The sequence below is a fragment of the Cryptomeria japonica genome, chromosome 3 (assembly GCF_030272615.1).
Source record: "Cryptomeria japonica chromosome 3, Sugi_1.0, whole genome shotgun sequence".
Taxonomy (NCBI): domain Eukaryota; kingdom Viridiplantae; phylum Streptophyta; class Pinopsida; order Cupressales; family Cupressaceae; genus Cryptomeria; species Cryptomeria japonica.
The window spans coordinates 138,397,214-138,419,222 of record NC_081407.1 but is presented as its reverse complement, the minus strand read 5'-3'; the positions used below and the strand labels follow the sequence as shown (position 1 = coordinate 138,419,222).

Sequence of the window (22,009 nt, the reverse complement as noted above, 5' to 3'; positions counted from 1 at the left end):
GTTTTGGGAACCAACATGATATAAGGTGAAGTTTTTGGAATTCATTGATTGGTGAAGAAAATTTACATTCAGAATTAGGTAAATTTCAGTGGTGATATTCATTCAAAATCAGATTTCAGAATTGAGAACATCATTTTCAAAGTGAGACTCAATCATTTCCAGCTTTGAAAGAATATTTGGAAGCATGATTAAGGATGCATTGCGAGTGTGAAATACTTTATTATTATGCTTATATGGTTCTTGATTCATAAATGTTTGCCTTTTAGGTTCGATGCATAGGAGAAGCAGAGTGAAGGAACAAGTTGCAAGCACTTCAACGAAACATTGCAACAAAAGAGGAAAACACTCAACAACACTTCAACAAGGTTAGAAGGTGTGAAGGGGAAAATTGCAATATGAATGATGAAAGTCAAGAAATCAATTCTAGTGCAAATGATGATTAGGGCCAGTGCTTCTCAGCATTATACAACAATACATAGGGTTTGCCTTACAAACACAAGGAAGATTGATTAATGCAAGAGAGAGACATCATGACATCAAGCATTGCACCTACTACAAGGATGACGACCTTAGGAGCAAACTTTCATCAAGAAGCATGAAAGATCAATCATCAATACAATGATCAAGGCCAAGAGTAGTGAACCACACACTTGTGATGAGTTACAAGGCAACCAGGTAGCCGAGGTGGTGACAACTCACCTCCATTCATCACTCCAAGTTAAAGCGTCTAGATTCAATGTACTTGACCCATTGAATGAGGATAACTACCACATGTCTCATCACTCATTGGTGCTCATTCAAGGAAGGACGTCTCATATATATTATAATCAATTCATTGGTCAAGCATTAAATGTAATATAAAGTTAGCTGTAACTAATCCTAATTAGGGTTTTTCATGTAATCTTGGCCAATCTTGATTAGGGTTTTCTCATGTAATCTTGGCCAATCTTGATTAGGGTTTTCTCATGTAATATTGGCAATTGATTTGAATTTGATCGTGGCCATTCATTGGTAAAGGGATCTCTATATAAGGTTTTCTCTCCTCATATGTAAGGGGGTTAATATTTAGGAGTTGATCAATATTTGATAGCAGAAGAAGTTAGCAGTTAGAGTAGAGTAGGAGAAAAGGAGATTGTTGCCAAGGCTTTGATGTAAGAAGCATATTATTTTCATTAGATATATGGTGAATTTCATGTGTTGATTCAACATTTTCCGTGGTTTCTACTTCTGATTTGTTTAAATGTTGATTAGATGGATGAAAGTTATTGTGGATGGTTTATTGTGAAACTCTAAAGTTCATACCATTTAGAATTTGTTGATTATAAGTTGTAGTGTATGGTTGGCCTAATCTTTTAAAATAAGCTTAACTCTAATTGCTACTTACTAATTGATATGCATGTCTTTGATGGTGTTGATGATACTTAGTAGTGATTTGAATACCATTATCTTTCCTTCGAAGATTGCACTAGCTTTGCCTAGTTGTTCCTTGCATGGCAAAACAAAGCATGGTTAAGTTTGACTAAGTCATTCATAGTCTCTTACATGATTGATACATCCAAGTTCCAGTTGTAGCTCATAATGTAAGTCCTCTTGTGATTCTAGCAATATCACATTAAACGATTGAGTTATCCATGTGTCAATACTTGACAGTATAAACCTTGGAGTCATCTCATTTAATCACAAAGCTTAGCATTTGAGAAAAAATTGTTCAAGAGGATAAAATACTTGGTATTTTCTTCTTTGTATGAAGTGCATAAAAAACACATCAATAGGTATGACCCCCTAGAAATTACCAATTATTGGTGAGAATAGTTTGTGAACCACATCATCGTCTAATGATGACAAAGTTCCATATTTATTCGTAACCTTTTAAGTCTGTAGTACTAAAGAGTGAATGGACAAGTAGAGTCTACAAACAAAGTGCTTAGCTTGGGGAGTCACAAGTGTTGCAACGTTGAAGAAGGAGATTGTGACGAAAGGTGTTGGTTATAATGTGTGCAGACACAATGACATAGAAAGTGACTATAGGACAAACTATTCCAATTGATGTACAATGAAGACATTATGGTCCCTACTGAATACATGGTATCGGGTCTAAGGGTTATCGTGGACAATTGACTAGGTGATATAGAGTTTAAACAGATGACTCTTCGAACTACACAAACTTGATAGATGAAAGGTTCTTACCCAATGGACAACTGAAGCAATGCAAAAATGACGTACTGGCATGATAAGCATCTTCGATGAACGAATTTATAGTTTTTACAATTAAGTTTTAAAATATAATGGCAGCCTAGTAGGCTTTTTCTCACCTTCTCAAGGGGTTCAACAAGGTTATCCATTATCCTCATCCTTGTTTATTATTATGGCTGAGGCTCTCAGCAAATTGATTTGAGCACAACATTCTACAGGTTTGTGGAAAGGCATTATTGTGCCGGATTCAAATATTGATGTCACTCATTTTTTATTTGTTGACGATACCATCTTGTTTAGAGATCCTTCTATGAGGGAAACAAAAGTAATCAAAGATGTTCTTGATCTGTATTGCCATGTGTCAAGTCAAAATATAAATGCATCAAAATCTAAATTCTTTTTTCTAAATTGCTCTCGTTACATTGTTGTGAGATTATCAAACGCTTTGGGCTTTAAACAAGAATCTCTTCTGTGAAAATATCTTGGTATTCCTCTTTTTGCGAGAAAACGAATAAAAAATCCTTTTGGTCTAATATTGTCTCCTCAATTCAAAGTAAAATTTCATCTTGGAAATATTGTTGGCTATCTTTAGCAGGGAGAATCCTATTAATTAGGGTGGTGCTTACAACAATTCGTAATTACATTATGGCAGTCTTGCCAATGCCAAGTGTGGTTAGAGTAGAGATTGAATCTATCCTCAAAAATTTCTTATTTATGGGTAACAAGACACCTCAAAACAAAATTCACTTGCTAGCTTGGGAAAAAGTTTGGATGACTAAATGGTCTGGTATGGCTGGGATACATGATATGGACAAGCGGAATAAGACGTTGGGAGCCAAATTGCTGTGGAGATTTAATGAGAAAAATGATTCCTTGTGGGCTGCTATTTTAAAAGCCAAATATTTAGATACTTAGAAACTGGAAAGAATTTTTACAATTGCAAATCCTCCATAGGGTTCTCAAATGTGGAATTTTATGCTATCTTGTTGGCAACTCTTTATTCCTCATCTGTCGTGGATTCTTCATGATGGTTGTAAGACAATTTTTTGGGAAGATTCGTGGAATGGATTCTCCCCTTTGTGCAGAATTAATGATCTCGTTGAAATTAAAACAATTCATAAGACGACATGGGGTGATAAAGTTAAAGATTATTTCAGCCTTCAACAAGAAAGAGGTGTTCTGAGGGCATTTTGGAAGGATTTTCAAATAGCAAACATTCCATTGGACCAAAGACAAACTCTATTTACTGAATTAAAGATAAGGGTTATCCATTACAAAAATGAAGAAGATTAACTCATCTGGTTGTTGTCATCAACATGATCTTATACTATAAAACAAGGATATAATCACCTTGTACAAAAGGACAGTGACATCCCATTAAGAAGATATTCCTTTTGTTGGACATGTGAAGGGTTGCATAAGGCAGGGGGGGCTTTCTGATGGCTTGCACTTAGAGATAGAATTTTAACTAATACTAGATTATGTGCACTAGGAATAACTCAACCCTTCAATTGTGTTTTTTGTCAAGAGGTTATTGAGTCTACAAATCCTTTTCTTCTTAATTGTTCTTTTGCTACTTAGTGTTGGGAGTGTCTTAAATTAAAATTGCAATGGTATGCACTGCTTCAATCTTCTTTAAATCTGGTCTTTGATTCATGACCTACTCTATTTATTGACTCATTTTTTGCATGCATGTGGACTATTGCCCCTGTTGTATTAGTTTGGAACATTTGGTGGGAAAGAATTCGAAAAATGTTTAGGAATAAATTAAATGACCTTCATTAGGTTATCTCAAAGATGGAACTATCTATAGTTGAAGAAGTAAAGGCTCATGTGACAGGGAATAAGAACTTGAGCTCTCCCTTTTGATCATGGGATAACTTAGCACTAGCTCAATGGAATAACTATCTCTTCCTTTCAAGTGGAGCTTAATGATTAATAGGACTAATCCTATTAATAGGAAGGAAATCAAATGGGAGGTGCCTTCTGAAGGTTTTGAAAAGGTCAATTTTGACGAAGCTGCAAAAGGTAATCCAAGGGTATTGAGATTTGGTTTCATAGTAAGGAGTTATAAGGGTGGATTCATCAAGGGGGGTTTTGCAAGAATTCTGGATGGAACAAAGAATATTGCTGAAGCAGAAGCTCCTCTACTAGGTCTTCGAATGAAAAATTCTTTAAATCTTAAGAAAATAGAAGGGGATTCTATGAACATAGTTTTAGCTTGCAGGAATTCAGAGGTGTCAAATTGGAGGATTCAATATATTATGCAAGACGTTAAAACCATCATTTCAAAATTTGAACAATACTCTATTGCTCACTGTTACAGGGAAGCTAATGTTGTAGCAAATTATTTAGCCAATCAAGGTTGCAATTTGTCACATGGGGGATCAGTTATTTCTTAGGAGGATATTCATGAAGACCCATTGCTTTTGGCTAAACTTTAGAATGATTTTCCGATTCTTCCTATGGAAGATTGAGGAAGTTGTGTTAATGGCATCAAACAACTTTTGGCATTTGACCTAAGTGTAATTCACATAATACAGAGGAATAATTGTTTCTTTTGACCAAGTATTGATATAGATACCTTTTTTAAGATACCCAACGCATGGACATTTAAAACGCCCAAAAGTGATGTGATTTCTCTAGTCATTTCACGTATTGTCATCTTGTCAGTGAAATGAATCGCTTGTGTTAGATTGACGAACTCCCACAACTAGTATTGTTCGTTCATGCCTTGTTCTGCCAATTAGTGAAATGTGGAAACTCTATCAGTTTACTAAAAAGTTCGCACAGTGTATTGGCTTTCTTGATTACCCAGGCACATAAAAATTGGTGGTTGTTCTTAAACATCTCCTGCAACTATAACGATACAAGAATTAGATGTCATGTGCGAAAATCCAGTTCACAATATGCTTTTTTCTGAGTAGTGCCATTATCTTTCGGTTTGCAATCTTATATGTGTTAACTGTAAATTATTTGATCTTTGTTGAGAGGTGCGGGATTATAATCCTCCACATAGCTTGTGTTTTTGGTCTCAAATGCGCATTTGGTCTCAAATGCGCATTTGGTCTTAAATTGGCTCTTGTTTTATTTCCTCACAGGCAGTTTCCAGCTCTGTCTGGTGTGACTCATAAGTGGACAACATTTTATCAACTTGGTCTTCTCACCTCTGCAAGAGTTTATGTGGGGCTTTCCTTGGCAGTTTGTTTGACAGAAACGAGCTCTTTGATGACTCAATTCAAAGATCGGTTTGGATTTCCATCATTTGTGGTCTCAAGTTTTATTGTACTTCACCATTTATATCATGGATTTAGTCACATAGGCAAATCATTGGGGAATCTTTATATTCATTATCTTTAGCCATCTTTGATATAGCATTATTAGAGGAAAGCACTAATGCTTGGTCAGATGTAGAAAGTGAATAGTACCAGAGTGATGTGTTGAAACCAAATTTTATATAGTGAAGACGTGCAACTTTTGGATTTCTTTATTTTTGTAAGAGAAGAATCTACTGCATTAAGATGCTTATTTTGTAAATGAAATTGCTATATGCCTCTGTTAAATCATGATGGATCCTTATAACCATTATTGATACGAACTTTTTAATTTTTTGTGTGGATCTTCTGGGCTATAACCAGAGGTTTTTTTGCTGGTTCTTTCTTGCCGGTATGCTCTTTTGAATGATTTTTTTGTAAATATTTTACACTTATATCTAATATATTACAGTGGCTTGCCACTTTTACCAAAATAAATAAATAAATAAATAAATATGATGGTCATAATGAAATTAAACTAGACAAATTCAAAATAAGAGGGCTTGGTCACTTTAAAATCGGAGAGGTATTTGATAATGGGCCTTTCAAGATAGAATTAATGACTTGAAGTTAGAGCCATACAAGGAGAGAAGGGAGACTCCAATTGGAATCAACATGGTGGATTAGACAAGTTGTGTAGAGGAACTTGTGAACCAACTTGGAGCAATATTTGAAGAGTGACCTATCACCGAGGAGGTTGAAGGAGTTGCTATAGCAAGGACAGATCCACATTTAACTACTTGCTTGTTTGGACCATTGACTATAGAGATAAAGACTTTATAAGGGTTTCTAGATAATGCATTGTTCCTATTCCAATAGAAGGATGAGTCACATAAGCCATGGAATGGATAGAAACATAGTAGATGAAGGAGTGTCAAACAAGAGGGAGAATGGCCCAAATATATTGATGAAGATGGAGAAGGCACAAAGCGATGATTTGTATTAATGGTGGAACGCTGAATGGTAGTAGAAAGATTAGGGTACAATGAGGTCATAATTGAATATGTTAAAGAACACCAGTTAAAACCACCTCCATTACCTTGTACAAGTTGTATTTGGTGAGCTATACACAACCTGGGTGGCAACCTAACAATACAAGAGAAGGTTAATTGGTACCAACAATGTGTAGGGAGTTTTATTGATGGTCATCAAAAATTGGAAAACGGTATGACACCTCCAATCATCTATTAATTTTTTGATTTAAAATATATTGGTATATGTTGCAAAAATGAATGTTATAATAAACCATATGAATCATGTATGTGGAGCCATGATAAAGAAATAAAAGCCAAAAATATGGAAAGATAGACGAGAAACATAAAAATGAGGAAGAGAATATAAAGAAAAATAAAAAAAATATTACAAAGTTTAAGTCAAGAAATATCAAAATATCTAAGTCTAGAAACATTAAAATATTGAACTTGGAAAATATTAAAATACTCACTTTTGCAAAGGATAAGGTACAACAACAATGTTTTTGTTTGTAGTAGCAAAAAAAACTACTAGGAAGACAAGAAGAAATATATAAAACGGGGCATCAACATAATGAAGCCCACATCACAGGCACCCCACTAAGCATAGAGAACAACAAAATAACATAGAACATATCTACCACAATCAACTAGAGCATCCAATCGACACCAAATACAAGGTACTCAATAGAGGATAGAGCATACATAGGCCAACTCAACACAAAAGATTGGCTATAACAACATCAACAAGACCAGTCATAGAACGACCATAGTTCCCCAAAACAAAACCAGTCGTACCACACATGAAGGAAGCAAAATGGAGACAAACATAACGCTCGAAAAGACCTGACACAACAACAAGCCTGCATCGTAGAACACGAACCAAGAGGATGCGCTTTGATGTCAGGAATAAGGGATATCATGATATCCTCTTGCAACATTGTGATCACCTCAATAAGGAAGTCACTCCACTCCAACATTTGTTGCCTAATCCACAAAACGATTCCCCATTCTTTTTATGTGAGAAAACTTGACTTCATCAAAACCATGGATAGCTCACTTAGCACTATCTCTAATTTCCAATTTTGGATACTATCCCCAATCATAACATTGATGATCAAGCTCAAATCTCCTTTGATCCAAATTTTTTTCCACCCTTTCTCCCTTGCTAGCATCAGCATAGATAGAATAGCTTCGACTTTTGCCATGTTATTCGAATCAACACCAAAGCCCATAACAAATATACCCATATGTTGACCATGATTCTCTCTCAAAATGCCCCCACCACTAGGTTTGCTAGGATTGTTCTTGGCAGCACCATTGAAATTAAACTTTATACAACACATCTGAGAGAGACCAAACAATATCTAATGATCTTAGAACAAGAATATTTGGGACCTGATCCAGCCATAAGAAACAAAGCTAGGCCTTCCTCAAGTCCTTGTCCTGGGCAACAATTGACCAAGAGCTCTTTTTATATGTTTGCCCAATCTTGCCAATCCCACTTTCCACCATATAGAAAACTCTCTCCATAGTACTATTGCTATTCTGGAAATTTCTCCTATTCCTTTCAAGCTATATGTTCTAAACAATAATAGTTGGGGCAACATCACAAATGAGCTTCAAGCTAACACTGCAAATCTCAACATTTTAGCTTTCCAAAAGCTTGGCTTCTGGAAAACCTGGATAATCCCCATCTAGAGAGAAAGGAAAGCCAAAGATGGCCAACAAAGTGGCAATGGTTAAACAAGTGATAGTCGTCTTCTTCATTAGGCTCACACATAAAAAACTTTGAAGGACCCAACTTTTCCAAAGGGTCTCAGCCTGTCCCATGTAAGGGCCCTTCTTCTGCAATCAATTCATAAGAAAGCATTCATCTTCGTCATCTTATATTAGAACGACAATTTATCGCTTACCCGTTCCTTCTTGCCCATCTTGCCAAACTGATCATGAAAGACATCCTTAATAGAGACTTGATTGTTTCCCTTGCTACTCCATACCAATCTATCCTCCCTAGCATTCCCATACAAATGTCATTTAACAAGCTTGTTAGATAGTTCAGATAATCGAAAGACAACTGAGAGGGGGGGAGGGGGGGTTGAATCTGTTGTCTCAGATTACAGGAACATTCAACAATTAAAACTTTAATACCAGAACCCAAAAGATTAATACCAGAATAATAGTTAATCCAATTAACCATAAACAATAATCTTAGAATAAAAACCATCCACACAACACCAAGATTTGTACATGGAAAACTCGGTAAAGGAAAAAACCACGGTGGGAAGCCTACCAACAGTCAGATAATACTTCTGCAGTAAGTATGTGAATTACAATTGAGGGGCCTACATCTGTAGGAAGACCAACAGCCTAGAGCGCACTGCTCATCACAAAAGGAGTCTCACTGACTACATATAAATCCAGACTACAATCCAGAGAAGTGTTGAACCACAAAAGACAACATCTTCTATGCCTGAGTACAATTCCGGTTAAGCTCAATACTAGAGGACTAATCCTCTTACATAAACCCAATTCGATGTCCAATGATCGACCAACTCCTTTGCCTGAACGATATTACATTATTCGCACATTACAGTCCTTGACCATGACCTTTTACATATAACCACGATGATCTACAATGAGATGCTACATCTATATATACAAGCCCTTGACCATAAACAATAAGGTCGGCCACCAGATAATAAAACGATTACATAAATACAAACCATGTCGGCATTAGACCAAACAAATAATATCTAACACATAAGACATCCCAGAAATACATCAATAGGTCCTATCCACACGTTACATTAAAGCCAGTCCATAACCTAGATGAACCGGGACCAAGTATAGGTCCACACGCTTCATCAATGATCTTCAACTGCCAAGTCTCAAACAAGATTACCAACAACATCCTGAAACTCCATCAGAAGCTGCACCAACACCACTTATGCAATTCATCAAAGATCTCCATCAAAATCTCTACCGGTAAACCCTCACCGGAACCAAAAACCAATCTACTAAGCAAGCAAGATATTATCCGATATCCAGACGAAAAACAACTGACCAAACATGAGTATAAGTATCGTGAACAAGCTAATTCCATCACCTAATTATATCAGATCATGCCGAATCCAAGTTAACCAAAAACCACTCAACAACTGGGACCAGAAGGGTGCCAGTAAAGCATCCAAACAACTAGTGTTGACATCAATGAGAAAACATCAATGCAACACATAATGAATTCCACCAAATGGCCAACAATCTCCCCCTTTGGCATTGATGGCAACACTAGTTGTGAAAAACATGTAAGTACCAAGAAATGCCAAACAAGTCTACCCTTGTGGAAGACAACCAACAAACTCCCGCATATAGCTTTGAATATCAACAACAATATCACTCCCCTTTTTTTTGTTTTACACTTTCTTTTTCTTTTTTACATTAGTATGACTCCCCCTTTGACATCAAGGTCATAAATTTGACAGAAATATCAAAGCAAAAACATAAACCTCTGAATCACAAAGCTGACTACTTCCGCTGAGTAGTAGCATCCCACATTAATGCTGGAATGAATAGTATCTCTGATAATGCATGTCAGACTGATTCCAAAACGCATCAATCAAGTCTCTACCGGAGGGGCAGAAACTCCCAATCTGTCTCTCGGGTACTCAAATGATTCCTTGGATAAAGGTTTAGTGAAAATATTTGCAATCTGCTCTTTAATGTTCACATAAACCAGTCTAACTTCATTTGCTTCCACCTTCTCCTTCAAAAATTAATACTTGATAGATATGTGCTTTGTCTTAGAATGAAATGCCAGATTCCTTGATATGTCAATAGCAATAGAGTTATCACAGTGAATAACTATCGATGCATCACAATCCACCTTTATATCCTTCAACATTTGCTTCATCCATAAAACTTGTGTACAATTAGTAGCAACAACAACATTCTCAGTTTCAGCAGTAGATAAAGAAGTACATGATTGTTTCTTGCTAATCCATTAAACCAACTTCTTTCCAAGAAAGAAAGCTCCACGGAAAGTATTTTTCCGGTCATCAACATCTCTAGCCCAATCAAAATCTGTATATGCACATAAAGTAAATTTATCATCCTTAGGATACCATAAGCCATATTCTGATCTCAAACATTTAATCTTCAATCCTATCTCAGTTTCCACTTTAGCCTTAAATATTTTAAATTTTTCAAATGCTTCAGATTTTAAAAGTAACCCAGATCATTCTAGAATAATCATCAATGATTAGCATGAAATATTTATCACCATTGAAACTTTTAACTCTAGTAGGGCCACATAATTCAGTATGAATAAGATCAAGAACATTATTTGATTTATCTTGTATACTTCTAAAAGAGGTTCTGACATGTGTACCCATTTGACATTCTTTACATCCCAGATTATAGGGCTTCATAATTTTAGGTATATCCCTTATTGCCTTAGTTGAACTGATCTTCACAATGCAATCAAATTTCACATGACACAACATTTTATGTCATAGCCAACTCTCATCAATCCGTGTAATCAAACATCTTCTCACCGAAGTTTAAATGAAATATATGACTTTTTTTCTGTGTATTGGTTGCAATTTCCAAGCCAGATCTGTTGATGATTTTGTATTTTCCATCCTTGAACTGTAATTGAAATCTCTTATCTACCAATTGTCCTAAAAGATTATGCTTCAAACCTTCAACATAATAAACATTGTTAGTATTGTTCTTACCATCCAATGATATAGTTCCCTTTCCTTTGATCATACATGCCTTGTCATCTCCAAATCTAACTAGTCCACCATCAAATTCTTGCGAAGACAAAAACTTCCCGTTATCTCTAGTCATATGATGTGAACAACCACTGTCAATTACCAATTCATCCTTGTCTTCAATTTAGCATCGAGTGCCTTCTCCTTAGGTACATTCTCTTTCAGTACTAGATCATCTTCCTTGATAGCCAAGAATACCCATTCTTTCCCATTACCGGATCGACTAGCAGAGTCATCTGCTGGTTCATCATCTGAATCAGTAATGCCTTCCTCATATGCTATGTAGCATGATCTGTCTATGTTTTTCTTGAATCTATACTTATTCTCATATCCAGGATTAGGTTTGAATGTTCTCTTAACTCTTTGTTCAAATCTTGAATTCCTTTTAGGACATCTAGATGCAAAATGACCAATCTTATTACATGCAAAACATTTAAAATGTGCTTTTCCTTTATACTTACTTGCTACCTATCCTTTAGGTACTCTTCTAGCAAATAGTGCTTCAAGTTGTTCAAAGTCATCATCTTCTCTCTTCATATCTTCTAACTCTTTTGCATATAAAACTTTCCAGTCTTGCTTACCGGTTGTAGATGTAGATGCATGAAAAGTAGGTTCAATCTTCACAACTCTAGAAGGTCCAAATTCCTCAAGCTCAAAAGTAGATAGTTTCCCAAGCAATGTATCTGTGTTGACAGATGTATTAGCCATTGTTTTCAACTCATGAATAGCAGTAGCCTTCATTTTGTAAGCCGATGGTAGGGCTCTCAGGACTTTAGAAACAATTTCATCTTCACTCAGAGTTCCACCACAACATTGAATTCCCATAACAATCTCATTTACCCTTTTCATGAATGCAGTAATCCTTTCATCTTCTTCCATCTTCAGGTTTTCATATATCACCCGGTAACCGTCAAGTTGAGCAATCTTCATTATAGGGTCACCTTCATTAAGAGTCTCCAACTTATTCCATTTAGCCTTTCCAGATGATTTGTCAGTTAATACCATTATTTGTTGATGAGAAAGTGCACACAAGATGGCTTCTCTTGCTCTATAATCATTCTCAAGCTCCTTGTCCAGGTTTGCTGAAGGAGGATTGCCAGATCTCGGATTATAGGGTGTGACACCATTCTATGTGATCTCCCAATTCTCCTTGCCCAGACATCTTAGATGAGTCTCTATTCGAATCTTCCATACTGTATAATTTATTCCACCAAGCTTCAAAATATCCCTTCGAAAGATAGCTCCAAAAGAAGTGGATGAACTTGAACTGTTAGTTGCCATATGGTCTTCCTCGAGTGGTTAAGCTTTTTGCAGAGAGGAACAAAACTTTGATACCAATTGTTAGATAGTTCAGATAACTGGAAGACAACTGAGAGTTGGGCGGGGGGGGGGGGTGAATCAGTTGTCTCATATTACATGAACATTCAACAATTAAAACTTTAATACTGGAACCCAAAACATTAATACTGGAATAGAAGTTAATCCAATTAACCATAAACAATAATCACCGAATAAAAACCATCCATACAACACCAAGATTTGTACATGGAAAACCCGGTAAAGGGAAAAACTACGGTGGGAAGCCTATCCATAGTCAGATAATACATTTGCAGTAAGTATGTGAATTACAATTGAGGGGCTTGCACTTGCAGGAAGGCCAACAACCTAGAGCACACTGCTCATGACAAAAGGAGCCTCACTGACTACATATAAATCTAGACTACAATCTAGAGAATTGTTGAACTACAAAAGATAGCATCTTTTAAGCCTGAGTACAGTTCCGGTTAATCTCAATACTGGAGGACTAAATCCTCTCACATAAACCCAATTTGATCTCCAATGATCGACCAACTCCTCTGCCTAAATGATATTATATTATTCGCACATTACATTCCTTGACCATTACCGCTTACATATAACCATGATGATCTACAATGAGATCTTACATCTATATATACAAACCCTTAACCATAAACAATCAGGCCGACCACCAGATAATAAACCGATTACATAAATACAAACCATGTCGGCCTTAGACCAAACAAATAATATCTAACACATAAGACATCTCGGAAATATATCAGTAGGTCCTATCCACACGTTATATTAAAGTTGGTCCATAACCTAGATCAACCGGGAGCAAGTATAGGTCCACACGATTCAACAATGATCTCCAACCGCCAAGTCTCGAACACGATTACCAACAACATCCTGAAACGCCATCAAAAGGTGCACCAACACCACTTATGCAATTCATCAAAGATCTCCATGAAAAGCTTTGCCGGTGAAACCCTTGCCAGAACCAGATACCAATCTTCTAAACAAGCAGGATAGTATCTGATCTCCAGACCAAAACCAACTGACCAAACATGAGTATAAGTATCATGAACAAGCCAATTCCATCACCAGATTATACCGGATCATGCCGGTTCCAAGTTAACTAAAAACTACTCAACCTATTGGGACTAGAAAGGTGTCGGTAAAGCATATGAACAACTAGTGTTGACATCAATGACAAAACATCAATGCAACACATAATCAATTCCACCAAATGGCCAACAATACTCTCCTCGAATATTTTCATTAGCTTGCTTAAGTTCGCCCACAAGGGCAGGGAGTTTCCCCCAACAATTGTTTGGGGGAAGGCCCTCAATGTAGTCCACCTTTTCACCAGCCACTTCCTCAAAGTGCGAGATCAAAGGGCTAAAAGCGACGGATATCTTCCAAGGTTCCCCCTCCACACAAAAACTTATTTTTCCTACCATTCCCCAACTTCCATCTAAGCCCAAACATTATAAGAACTCTGCCATGCCCAATAAAGTTTTAAATATTAGACACAGGAGATAGAGAGCACTTCTTATTAAACAACTTGTCAACATTATTTTAAAGGTATTTAGCTTGTGGAATCTTACTCCACAATTTTTCCTTTTCCTCATAAACTTTCCAAACAAGCTTGGCTTGTAAGGCTATATTCATCTCTCTATACTTTATGATACCTAACCCCTTGTATTTGACGAGTTGGAAAACCTCATCCCACATAACCAAATTGTATTTTGAAATTCTCTTCACATTTTTTTACTGCTATATCTGATAAATTAAATATAGGAAAAAATAATACAAATAACAATGCATACTAGATACATGAGTAAAATATATTTTTATTCGCACATAATATTTTTATAGAGACCAAAGATGGTCGGCCAAGGATTATAGTTGATCCGACTATATCCTACTACCTTCCTTGACGCATGCAACATCTTTAAAGGACTTGATGGTTGCCAAAAGGAATACAACCATCAACCAATCGACACTTTAAGTACCTAAGAATGACAACCCACTTAATACAAACAATTAATAAATTGATAGATAACCAATATTATCGAACATAATGATCGACATTTTATGCCGACTACAACATCTTCTATGGACTTGGCAACTTTAATAGGAATCTAAAGCATCGACATAGTATAAATAGGAACATTGGATGTGGAGGCCTTCTTAAGAGTAATCCTCCCAGCAAAATAAAATCAATGTCCCTTCCAAGAATCAAGCATACCACTAACCCTACTTTAGACAATACTCCACTCATTGATAGAAAGTCTTCTGTTGATCAAAGACATACCTAAATACTTGCTTGTGAACTAATTGACTTCAAACACCAAGATTCTTTGAACCTCCAATCTCTCCATGCAATGAGATTTCAAGAAGAAAATGTGTGACATATTAATTCACTTTTTGACCAGACACCCTCTCATATTGAAGCATATTCCTTTTAAATACCGTGCTTTCCTTGCATTAGCCTTTGCAAAAAGAAGGGTGTTGTCAATAAACTGCATATGTGAGATTTTGGATCCCTTAGAAATTTCCATCGTTTTGAGATTACTAACGTTGACCTCCTTTTGTATGCTCTTGCTTAAGGCCTTAGCTAAGATCAAAAAATGAAAAGGGGACAACGGATTTCCTTGACGTAGCTCCCTCTCGGTACTAAAGAAATCAGACGAAACTCCATTAGCAAGAACAAAGGAAATGTGAAGCAGTCACCGATGAGGAGGGACCTCAAGGAGATCAGTCCAAATTGGTCAGCAAGAGTAAACACAACAGAAACACACATATATGATGGAGGCAATGCAGATCAGATAGTTTTTATTGCATTAGATTCAATTACATCCAACCGACAACAATCGGGTTACATTATACCTGGTCACATGCCTGGTAAAATAGGTCTCACTGGGATGTTGAATTGAAAGATCTATCTTCTAGGCACAGTCTTGTTAGACACAATGTACCATTGAGAGGGGGGTGAATAAGTGGTTCACAAAATTTTCCCTTTATCTATCCTATATGAGTATACCAGTTAACAAATCTAACAGGAAGCAGACTTACCGATGAGATGGGAGACTATCACAAATGCACTCACACATAAAGGGGACATCACATAACACCAACCTATACGAGGAAAACCCAGGATGGGAAAAACCTTAGTGAGAAATGCTTCTAGAGCCTACTGCTGCAATCCAACCTCAATGAATCTCTTATTACAATGTTTAGGGAACCAACCCAAGGAGCACAAACCCCGGCACAAAGCTCCAACTCAATGATTACAAAATCATATTTTGATACCAAAGTCATCTTCTTCTTACAAAAGAACTTTGTAACTCTCAAGTATGTCTCTCCACTGGTTCTCCTCTCTACAGATCTCTACCGGTTCTCTATTCACCTTTTCTTTGCAACAACCTTATCTCTTGCTGCAACCCACTCTCTGTTGCACCTTGCTCTCTGGTGCACCCTTGTCGGTTCAACATCTTCTCCTTCTCTGCCTGTTTTGCTTTTTGCAAGTTATGCTTTCTGCAGGTTTTGCTATTTGCCGGTTCTCTCCTTTCTCAGCTACTCAGCTGCTCTCCACCAGTACCATACTCTGTTGGTATGGTCACCATCGGTTTACTCCTTTGTCAGACTCAATGGCTGACTACCGGTTGCCTCACTGTTGCCGGTTGAACCCTTCAACCCGATTCTCTCACTCAGTCTCTCTTCTCATATTCATTGAGCACATGACTGATTTGTTCTCACATGCAACAACACTCTCTCATTAATTGGAGCTCCATTCTTCACCATATACTGGTTGAGCTGTGCAAGTGTGAACATCTGATGATCTTTTAACTCCATTGTATCCACCACAACTTATGACATGATCCCGGATCTTCACAATGCCATACAATGTCAACATCATGCCATGAATCAAACCGGTTGACCCAAAAACATGCATGCCTGGATGATCAACAACCAGGCTAACATATGTCATTCAGGTCTTCATCAACACCACCCGAGACATAAACTCCTCAGTCAATGCTACTGGGGCTAATGCAATGATCTCTAGTCTCATTGCCTTCCAAAACCTGCAAATACCTATTACCATTCATACCGGTAACATCCAACACATACCGGTTCCTTGTACCGGTCCATCATCACTACCAGAGAACCTTCCTGTAACTCCAGACATCTTATGTCAATTTGCATCTGATGCCAATTTTAAATATGTCAACCATTGACACAAGCAGTAGTGATCCATCTCTCATCTGTAGGTGTGTAGCCAAGGTAGCCACTACACACACTTATCTTCTTATTTCCTTCTTTCTTATCGACAACAACTTGTTCTTCCATGTGTCCTTCTTCACTGAGGGGGTGATTGATAAGGTTAGTGTACTACTCCCCCTAAGGGACGACATCTCCTTTAAGCTTTAGGATATATCACCTGTGCATTGAATGCACAATGTCGGTCCATGGTCCTACTCTCCTCTCTCTTCCTCCATACCCGCATAACTTCACTTTTCTTTCCATTTTCAGTTTTGGGAGCAGGTGTTACCTTCTTCTGCAGATTGGTCCTTACATTTCTGGATTCTGCATCACAGTTGGAAGCAGTGCTATAGTAACACACACCATCCATCCCAACCTCATGATTGGGGAATCCTCTAACATACCTACTTACTCTTCCATTCTTGATGATGCCACTATAGTCAGCTGTCAGTCTCCATGGATTCCTTGCATGCGCAGGTGCACTTTTCATCTTGTTCCATGCAGGTCTTTGTCGTTCATATGCTCTATATCCATTTCTATCTTGAGCATAGTTGCTATACTGACTTTCATATGACTACAAGTTCTTCTTCCTGCATTCAAACTCTCTATGGCCAAATCCATTGTAGTTATAACAAACACTATTTGCATAACCTGGAAAGGGGATATGCATGTATCTACTCCTTGATACATTTTTTTTATTTGTATGATTTGTATGAGATCCTAGATTGTTCCTTCTAGATCCCTTTCTACATTCTTCTGCCCTATGGCCATGACCATTACATGCAAAGCAATAACTGAAGGAGGAAGGTTTATAACATACAAACTTATTTTGCCATGCATGGGGAGGTCTTATCTGTCTGACATCTCCATTTCTACTTCTTCGGGGCTGGATCCTTGATTGTCCATTCTCTGCAACTTTTCCATCTGGTCTCTTCTTTTCCCACACTTGCTTTGTCTTGTGGGCTCTAGCATTTCCTTGTCTTCTACTGGTGGGAGGTCTTCTTTGCTGTCTTCTCATATTCTTGCTTCTGGTGAAGCTATCTTCTCCCATCTTCCCTTTTCCTTTGGGATCTGCATTGTTTCTTCTTGCAACACCGGTCTTCATCCTTATCTACATGTCTTTACCGGTTGTGGGTAGATCAACCTTCTTTCGGGGAGTATTCCGGACAGTGAAGCTCTATCCCTTGTTTTCTCCATTTGAAGAGACAAACAAAATGTCATTGAGGGGGACATTCTTGCTGGTGGAGCATTCACCAACACCACTTCCTAATCCTTCAGTGTCTTTGACATGCTTTTGCTTTTTCAACATTTTGTCCAAGGCATCATTGCTACCATCAAACCAGATTCTTACCTTGAGCTCATCTTGACATTTCTCAAGGTCATTTTGGAGAATCTCCATTTCTCAACTAGCTTCTTATATTCTTTATCTTTTATTTCTAGCCCAGATGCTAGATCATTACATTGGCACACCTCAGTGTCATCTTGTTGAGTCTTTAACTTTGAGATGCATTTATGAGATTCTTCAAGACATTTGATCAACCGGTTCTGCTCCACAACATTAACGTTCATGAATAACTTGTACTCATTTCTCACTCTACTAAGCTCTTCAAGCGCATTTACAAGTTCTCCTTCAAGATCAACTTCTGCTTCATCTTCTTCTTGACCATCACCATCACTGCCAAACACATCTTGCCGGTACGAGTGATCTACATATCATTCTTAGATGTGTGCCTCTCATCTTCTGATTCTTGAGGCATGAAGAGGTGGGTTCCTTCTTCATCATTGTTGCGGCTGCTAGCAGATCCGCTTTCATCATCTGCAGATACATAAGATGCATTTCTCATCCTATCTTCACAAACCGGTTCTGCAGTCGTTCGCTCATTTTCATAGAGCTTCGTCAATCTGTCCTATAAGTTTTTTGCTGATTTGCATCTGTCCACCTGTGAGAAGACATCATCTGATAATCCACAGATTATAGCCTTCATTGCTGCATCATTACATTGGTTTCTTCTTTCTGTATCTAAGTTGGTGGGAGGAATGACTTTACTAGGGCAACCATTTACAATAGACATCCACACATTAAACCCTAGGGAGGACAAGTAGACTTCCATTCTGCAACTCCAAATGGAATAGTTTGAACCATCAAAAATTAGAGGAGGGATTGACACTAAACAAACCATTGTGTTCTTAAGCCAGAATCTACCCAGGCTAGAAAAAGCTTGTCAACAAGGAACCTAGGCTCTAATACCAATTGTTAGAAACAATGTACCATTGAGAGAGGGGTGAATCAGTGGTTCACATACTTTTTCCTTTATCTATCCTATATGAGTATACCAGTTAACATATCTAACAGGAAGCAAACTTACCATTTAGATGGGAGACTATCACAAATGCACTCACACATAAAGGGGACATCACATAAGACCAACATATACGAGAAAAACCCAAGATGGGAAAAACCTTGGTGAGAAATGCTACTAGAGTATACTGTTCCAATCCAACCTCACAATGAATCTCTGATTACAATTTTTAAGGCACCAACCCCTGTACTGAGCTTCAACTTAGTAATTAAAAAATCATATTTTGATACCAAAGTTATCTTCTTGTTACAAAAGAACTTTGTAACTCTCAAGTACGTCTCTCCACCAACTCTCCTCTCTACTGATCTCTGTCGGTTCTCTATTCACCTTTTCTTTGCAGCAACCTCATCTCCTGCTGCAACCCACTCTCTGGTGCACCTCGCTCTCTAGTGCACCCTTGTCAGTTCAACCTCTTCTCTTTCTCTGTCGGTTTTTCTCTCTACTGGGTCTCTCCTTTTTGGACTACTCTACTGCTCTCCATCGGTACCTTACTCTGTCGGTTCTTTGTTTGCTTTCTCTGCAGTCTTCTGCAACTCTTCTATGCCCTTATGGTCACCACCAGTTGGCTATTCTGTCAGACTCAATGGCTGAGTACCGATTGCCTCACTGTTGCCAGTTGAACCCTTCAACCTGATTCTCTCTCACACTCAGTCTCTCATCTGATATTCGTTGAGCAGTTGACTGATTTCTTCTCACATACAGTAACACTCTCTCATTCATCGACAAACTTCATCGATTTTGGCTTGCATATTTATAGATTTGTTTTCCCACCAAGAACCAATTCAAACTTCAGGCTGTTAGAGTTTCCTCATTGACCCCGAGGCAAACCAAATCCAATCAGATCTCATCAGATTTGATTGCTTGGATTGATGAATTGCAATGCATCAATCAACCTCGCCATTGTTGTGCCTTATAGAACACACATTCTATTTTTAGCAACTTGCATTTAATCTTGTTGGAAATGTGTCTCAAATTCACTTGACCCTTGTTCATATTGATCGGGTTAACTTTGGCCGATGAAACAATGTGAAGGAAATTTGTGAACTCTATCGGTATAACTTTTCCCCATGAACTTGACATATCAGAGCTCGGAGTAGTAGGTTCGAAGTCATCCCGATGACCCGACGAAGTTGTCTTCGGTCATCAAGAGTGCTATTGGCTATCGGATAGACTTGTTCAGTGCTATTTTGATACTCGATGAATCCTCCTTGGGTGATCGGGGTGCTATCAGCTATCGGGTAGACTTGTTCCGTGTTATGCTGATACCCGACAAAGTCATTTTCGGTCATCAGGGTAGCACCAGCTATCGGATGGATGAAAGGATAAAAGGCGTGCAATTTATATCTAGATCTAATGGTCATCGCTTTACCGCTATGGAAAGATGCACGTATGTTATTTCCTGCGACTTGGCGACCATGGTGGGGCCTGACATATAGAGAAACCCAGACAGTTTAACGGGTGAGCAAGTCCGAGATGATCAGACGATTGTCGCTATACCGCTATGGCAAGATGCATGAGGTTTATCCTATGTGACTTGGCGACCAAGGTGGGGCCTGACAAAGGAGAGCTTCATTCCTGGTCTGTTACTCAGGCCGTGCTGAGGTGGCAGTGCAGGGACCCCAGAGTAGATCAGAGGGTGCCATGGGGCGAAGCGCAGAAAGAGAGATAGCAGATCAGATGATTAGGATAGATGATAGTTCGTTTTGCCGATGACCCGATGGAGTCGCCTTCGGTGATCAGGTCTGTCATCAGCCATCAGAGATGTAGGTTTGAAGTTACGCCGATACCTGATGGAGTTGACTCGTTTGGGCTGATGTATTTGAATACGAACTAGTTCGATTCCTGGATGCATGTGGGATAATTGTTTTCTCACAAATGCAGACCGACACAGACAGTTGGATGTCTAACCAATTGGTGCAAACTGATAGTTGAACAGTCGACATGAAAATGTATATGAAGCCAAGAGGAAACTCGAACAAGGTTGTTGTTCTGATGATAAGCTGTATACTGTGGTGTGTAGCCGAAGTGATCAGAGTGAACATATGTGTTGTGATAACAGACTTTATTGTAAAGATTCTTTGCTGAGAATAAAGTGCTCTTGTTGTCGGTGGTGGGTTCTTTCTCGAAAGGGTTTCCCATGTAAATTCATGGTGTTTATCTCTGTGTGTGTTTGAATTCTGACATTGTCTCTTTTTCGTATATGCTAATCTTAGTATTCTGTAAAGTTTTAAAACACACTAGTCTTGTTTTCCCTATGAATTGACATTAGGGAAGCGTTTTTCCGCACTGTGCTTTCCTTACAAACCTGTCAGCAGATTTCTTGGTCGATAATCAAGAATGGTTTCGAGGTTCCCTTCACCTGCCTCAATCTGCTCAATCAGTCTGTGCTAGATCTCTGTTGTCTATCTGACCTCGAGCCACAAACCTTTGTTGCCCATCCCGTGAATCATGCAATCGACATAAATGTCGACCTGTCGCCAACAACCTCACCTACACATCACACCGACTTGTGCATGCTCGCCGCTTCACCTCTATGTGGTCCCTTTGTCGGTATCCACCTTTGCTAGGTCATCTATGTCAATCACCGACCAACACACAATACCGGATTCACCTACCGATTCACAACCCTTGTCTGTTATACCCTAACCGGTCTGCAATCAACCTTGCACTCTGCTTTTCTTCTGGTGAAACACTCAATCCATCAACACATTTGCTAACCTACCTCATGCACATCCTTATGAGATGAGAGTCTTCTGCATCTGCACTTTGTTAGCACTATTGATGGACATACTTACCGGTAAACCCCTTGATGACACCATGTC

At 38.2% G+C, this 22,009-nt stretch overlaps 1 protein-coding gene across 1 annotated transcript in view; it reads left to right on the top strand.

Moving 5' to 3' along the window:
* LOC131027331 (3-hydroxyisobutyryl-CoA hydrolase-like protein 1, mitochondrial) overlaps positions 1-5,772 on the top strand; it is a 193,523-nt gene extending 187,751 nt beyond the window's left edge. The window contains exon 14 of the mRNA XM_057957350.2: positions 5,295-5,772. The gene's annotated coding sequence lies outside the window, so the exon portion shown is untranslated. The remainder of the gene's footprint in view (positions 1-5,294) is intronic.
* Positions 5,773-22,009: the final 16,237 nt, after the last annotated feature.